General features: G+C 43.1%; 1 non-coding gene across 1 annotated transcript; it reads left to right on the top strand.

The window, feature by feature from the left end:
* The first annotated feature begins 872 nt into the window (after nt 1–872).
* On the top strand, nt 873–976 carry LOC122099185. Its single transcript, XR_006145863.1, has one exon. It is a non-coding gene; the product is annotated as a U6 spliceosomal RNA (small nuclear RNA).
* The last annotated feature ends 5,557 nt before the right edge of the window (nt 977–6,533 follow it).

Below are 6,533 nucleotides of genomic sequence, written 5' to 3'. Positions count from 1 at the left end.
TTCAATTATTCCATTGGTCCTGGGGTCTGTTCTTGTGCCAGTACCAAGCTGTTTTGATTTTTATGGCTTTGTAGTAGAGTTTGAAATTTGGTATTGATATTCTTCCAGCACTGTTCTTTCTGTTGAGGATCGTTTTTTGCTATTTGGGGTCTTTTATTGTTCCATATGAATTTTTGGATTGCCTCTTCTATTTCCTTGAAGAATGAGGTTGGAATTTTGATAGGTATCGCATTGAATTTGTAGATAGCCTTGGGAAGTATTGCCATTTTCACGATGTTGATCTTTCCAATCCAGGAGCATGGGAGTTTTTGCCACTTTCTAAGTTCTGTTTTGATTTCCTTTTTCAAGTTTATAAAGTTTTCATCATAGAGGTCCTTTACTTCTTTGGTTAAGTTAATTCCTAGGTATTTTATTTTTTATGGCGCTATTACGAATGGAGTTGCTTTCCTAGTTTCAGCCACACTTTTCTCATTGTTGACATACAGAAAAGCCATTGATTTTTGAGGGTTAATTTTATACCCTGCTACTTCGCCAAAGTTTTGAATCAGCTTGAGTACTAATAATCTTAAACAATCATAAAGCCATTAGGAATAAGAGCCAACCTTATTGAGAGCTTTTTTTTTTTTTTTTTTTGGTACTAATACTAGGGCTTGAACTCAGAACCTAGGCATAGTTCCTTAGCGTTTTCAGTCAAAGCATGGGGCTCTACCACTTGAGCCACATCTCCATTTCTAGCTTTTGCGGTAGCTAATTGGAGGAAAAGAGTCTCAAATTTGTGTGCCTGGGCTGGCTTTGAACCTTGATCTTTAGGTCTCAGCCTTCTGAGTAGCTAGAATTACAGGCATAATCTACTGACAGAAAGACAACTGATCGCTTGCTTCTGTAACGCATGTATTAAAACCAAGAGGACACTGAGGAGATTCGCCTGGCCCTGCATAAAGATGACATCCAAATTCGTGAAGCGCTCCACGTTTTTTTAAACAAACTTCAGGAAATGGGAACAAAGATTCCCACCTCCCTCTCTGTTGTTATTTTTGATTTCTTTCTGTCTTGTTTACCTGTCTCTGAGAGGGTAGGAGAGGCACAGAAGTAGAGGGACAAAGGGTGAACAAAGGCAGCAGTGGTACTCACTAGACACTATGTTGAAAATGAACTATCCAACTTGTGGGTGGGGACGAGTGGGAAAAACAGGGAGTGAGGAAAGGGAGAACATTGTTCAAAAACAAATTATCTGACTTCTGTAACTGTAACCCCCCTGTATATCACTTTTATAATAACAAAAACTTTTTAACAGGAAGGCAACTGACTCTGAGTGTGTATGTATGTGTATATATATATGTATGTATACATATACATATATTCTAGAATATTCCCTCAATGAAAACCATTTCTAGACCTTGCATATCTGGGAAAACTGTATTGCTGTGCTATTTTTCCTCCCCAAACCATATTGCCATGCGCACATTCCATCTATTTCCTTGGGATACAAGGAAATGAAGGAAGCAATGGAGCTTGGTGGGTGGGTACAGCCACATTTCAGGGGCTCCGTGAGTTTGGTGTTGGTGGCTGTGGCTACTCCACCGGATCACAGGTGAGTGCCCTGCCTTTGTCCCAGGCATGGCCGGCCGCCCTGCTCTGTGGCAGGGAAGGCTCCTCCTCTGTCCTGTTCCCTGAGCTCAGGGCTCGGGGATGCCTGGGGCACACGAGATGTTCTGATCTCAGCCTCTCATCTGTGTTCAAAGTGAGGACTCAGCTCTTTTAGCTGTTCTACCAATGTTTGCTGAATTGAATTTCCTGCCAGCCTGTCACCTTCGTGACAGACACTTGGAAAAGTGGGTTAGTGTCCTGGAACCCTTGAACACACTGTTTGGATCAAGACTGGGGTCAGAGAATGGTGACACATTCTGAAACATGGGCTCTGTGTCCTCTTAAAGAGACAGTCCATTCTAGCTTTCTGTTGAATATGCTTGAGATAAAGCCACAAGATTTTACACACGGACCCAATGAGGTGCTCCTTTAGCAGCTCCTCCCTTGTCCTGGACTCCATTTGGGAAACTGAGATAAACGGCCTTCAATGAGCAAATTGTCTAAAGGCATGTCTCTGATCTGACAATAATTGCAATATTTGGAACAGTACAACTGGAAAATCTGAGCCAGTGTCTAATCCTGCCTGGCATTGCCAGGAAAGCAATCTGGAAGGATCAATTGAGGAAATGGGAAAAGGAAAGGAATTCCAGGTAAGGGAACAGCATGAGCACAGTCATGAGGTGAGAAATATGAATGAGTTAGGAGGTGAGAAGACTCAGAAGGCACTGCATGACAGATAGATGGTGAATGGTGGATGTTTAGTGAGTGGACGGAGAGATAAAGGGATAGATAGATGGATGGATGGATGGTTGGGTGGATAAATGGGTGGGTAGATGGATGGATGGATGGTTGGATAGATAAATGGATGGATAAATGAATAGATGGATGGATGGTTGGATGGGTATATGGATTGGTGAATGGGTGGATGGGTAGATGGATAGATGGATGATAGATGGATGGATAGATGGCAGATGGATGGATGCATAGGTGAGGAAATAGAACATAATTATTAAAAGCCCAGGCTCTAGACCCAGATCAATCCTACTTTGTACCTTACAGCTGATGACCTTCTTAGCAGAGAAACCTCAAAGGAGAAGCTAACCTTAAGAGGCCTCAGTGTCTTCAACTGCAAAGTGGGCTGTGGTATTTGCACAATCACACAGAGACAGAAGTCATGAGTATGGTCCATCACCAGGGCTACAACACAGAACTCACATTCACCTCTAGAACCTCATGGTACCCATTGGTCACACTCATTCTCTCTTGTCATCTCTCTCCCTGCCACTTGGTCACACACTGTTCCTAAGTCTGCCCCAAAACCTACTGAAAGAGGGGTGGCAATGGCTCACACCTGTAATCCCAGCGACTCAGGAGGCATATGAGAGATGAGGATCACAGTTCAAAGCCAACCTGGATCTGAAAGTCTAGAAACCCTCTATTTCTGATTAACCACCAAAATTCTGGCAGTGGAGCTGTGGCCCAAATGGTAGAGTACTAGCCTTGAGTGAAAGAGTTAAAGGACAGTGCTCGGGCTCTGTGTTCAAGTCCCAGTACCTGCACAAAAGGTGAAAAACAAAACAAAGTGAAACAAAGATAGGTATATCAACTGTTTGACTGTTTTATTTAATGAAGAGGAGAGATGACGCAGTGTGAGAAATGCTATAAACTATTCAGCATTTCAGTTTCTGTTAGCCATAATCCTGAATTCCCTTTGATGGCTTTTTTTTAAATATAGGGAGGGCTCTTGTGAGGATGTGTGAATAATTAAACTTTTCTGAACATAAGCTGGAAGGAACTCATTTCACTGGCAATGATCGGAGAAGGGAAAAGAAAGCCCAACGGACATCTTTTTTAAAACTAAATAATTTTGTGGATTTTTTTTTTTTTATCTTTATCTTCTCAGACAGTCTGAGAAAGTAAGGCAGACTCCTCCAGGCAATGCTCAGCCTTTTGTGATTTGATAAACTCAAACAGAGGCGGAAAAACTCACAGTGAGGTTGAAGCTTTTTTCTTTTTTTCTTTCTTATTTTGTGTCGGTCCTGAGGCTTGAACTCAGGACTAGGTCCTTTCCCTGAACTTTATTGCTCAAAGCTAACACTCAAAGACACAGCTCCACTTCTGGCTTTTGTTTTATTTTGTTTAGTTTTGTTATGAATGGTTAACTGGAGAGTAAGACTCTCAAGGACTTGCCTGCCCTGTCTCGCTTCAAACTGCGATCCTCAAATCTCAGCCTCCAGAGTAGCTGGAATTATAGGCACGAGCCACTGGTACCCAGCTGGTGATGTTTTTGGTTTGAACATTTACTTCACATTCTCTTCCCTGGAAGCCACCAGGCAGGTGCTTGACTCTTCCATCATGAAGAGGAGTCAACTGACATTTCACAAGTGCAGCCATCCACAGCTTGGCCACCCTTAGAGCCATGTGAGAACTCCAGACCTGGTGCCCTACTCGCTGCTTGATGGAATGCTTGAGTCCCAATTCCCTTCTCAGTGTTATTTATTGGGTTTACTCATTCCCCCTTTCCCTCGTTGGCTGACAGCTATTGATTTCTGTGCACAATGGTGGCCCTGGCCTCAAATAGTTTTGCAATTTCTTCCCTAATTTCCAACTGAACTTTATCATTCCTTTGCTTGGCAGAGCCCCTCTTTTGTTCTTGGGGACATGAATGGATGGTTCGGTAAATGGTGTGTCACGGAGTGAGAGGGACAGGAGGGCGACCTTTATTAGATTAAATATGTTTTTTTTTCCACCCAGTTGCTCTGTGACATTGTGCAATGACCAGCAGAAGGTAGACAATAGGGAATGAATTGTATGTAGCCAAGAGCTTCCCAAAATTGTCTTGGTAATTACTTTGCTTGATACAGCAATAATTGCTGACAATGATTTCCTATAGATTGTAACCATTAATACATCAACGCAGATAGGACATATTCAGCTTGCTTAAAAGCTTCTGAAGAAAATGATATAGCTCCTGGAAGCTGGCCTCCTCAGGAACTTCCAGACCCAAGTCTCAGCTGAAAGCCTGCTCTCCCTGTCATGCAGGGGACCTTGGGAAGAATGGGTCGACGGGGAGGAAAGCAGGTCAGGATTCTTAGTTTAATGTCCTGTAGGATCTGGTTCCTGCTGATTTCCTTCCATGCTCTCCCTTGTTTCTTCCTTTCCAGCCCCAGGAGCCTTCCTTCCTCAGTTCTAGAAAGCTTGCTCCCAACTTAGAGAATCCTCTGTGTCTGGAATGTTCTTTCTGAAAAACTACTATTTATTTATGTTGCAATGGAAATGTCACCAGCCTGGAAATACCTAACTATCTCCCTACCCAGGGAAATCCCTGTCTCTTTCTCTGTCTTTCTGTCCTGTGTCCCTATGTCTCTTTGTCTTTCTGTGTGTGTGTGTGTGTGTGTGTGTGTGTGTGTGAGTGTGTATCTGTCTTTCTCAGTCTCTCTATTGCTCGCCGTCTTTCTGTCACTGTCAGTTTCTCTCTTCTCTCTGTCCTGTGTCCCTATGTCTCTTTGTCTTTCTGTGTGTGTGTGTGTGTGTGTGTGTGTGTGTGTGTGTGTGTGTGAGTGTGCATCTGTCTTTCTCAGTCTCTCTATTGCTCACTGTCTTTCTGTCTGTCACTGTCAGTTTCTCTCTTCTCTCTGTCCTTGTGTCCCTATGTCTCTTTCTCTGTCTCTCTGTCACTGTTTCTCTCTCTCTCTCTATCTTCCTCTCTCTCTCTCTTTCCCTTTCAAGATTAGCTAATACATTTCTCCTACTTAAATAAATAGCCCTATATTCAGACCAACGTTTTTCTCCCAAGACCCTGAAGGACGGACGGCTCATGACTGACCAGCCTAGCCCATCAGATGGTGAACGTGGCCTGGTCAGCTTTGGTGTGTACTCCTCTGTGCTGAGTTTCTCTTCCTCCTGCCTTCTTCCATGTGTTGTGACTCAATTCCCTGACAGCATGGGACTCAATTCCCCCACAGCTTCTTGCTGTCCCCACACGCCAATGATGTGTTTGGGGGCATGGGAAGGCTGCCTGGAGTTTCATCCGTCTAGCTAACACTCCATTTTCCCTGTGTCTACAATTCCCATGGTTCCAAGCAGGGCTTTCAAGCTGTGCTATCTGTCTTGATGCAGCGTGCATTCTTATTCTAGTCATTGTACATGGCCAGACACTTCTCAAGTCTTCAGTTTATGAATGATGTAAGCGTTTGGGCTTAAAAAAGAACTTGTTCCTATAAAATGGCCAATAAACAATAGCTTGGCCATTTGACATTATAGCCACCAGACTTGCTTATATTCCTTCCAAACAGTGTTCACGCCATCAGCACCATACCATCATCCAGTTTGTTCCCGATCATGACACTATGTCTTGGTGTCTTTACAAAACAGGCATTATTCAAAGCCTCCCTGCCCCGCCCCGCAAAAAACAACATGGAATGCCAACAAGAAAGAGCAAACCCAGCAAGAACAGAGAAAATAGTCACTTAATCCTGTTTGTTCCAAATCTTCTGGAGATATTTGTAGAATAAGGTTCAGAATTGTTTTTTTGTGTGTGTCTGAGCAACCTACTATTAATTCTAATGAGAATCCAACAACATTAACTCTTTTCAACAAATGCCTGGTCTCTGCTGGGACTGGCACTGGAGACACAGCACCATCTCCCTTCCTGCGTCTGACAGCACAATTCATTATTGCCATCCCACAACCTGGAAGTTTTTTTTTTTTTGCAACGTGTTAATGCCTCAGAGGATGGCAAATAATGCCTCCGACAACCTGGAGAGTTGCTGTTGCCATCTTCACTGATAAATTGCCCAATTTTCTTAGCAAATTCAGCAACAATAACGGTTTTCTGCTAGCAAAATAACCTCTCATTTGATACAGAAAAAAAGAATGGGAGGGAATGGAAAGGAAGGGTAGAGGTTTCATAACTTCTACAAAACCAACTTGCTAGTGTTTACTTT

The sequence above is a fragment of the Dipodomys spectabilis genome, unplaced genomic scaffold (assembly GCF_019054845.1).
Source record: "Dipodomys spectabilis isolate Male_0828 unplaced genomic scaffold, ASM1905484v1 ptg000504l, whole genome shotgun sequence".
NCBI lineage: Eukaryota > Metazoa > Chordata > Mammalia > Rodentia > Heteromyidae > Dipodomys > Dipodomys spectabilis.
This window is presented reverse-complemented; position numbering and strand designations above follow the sequence as displayed.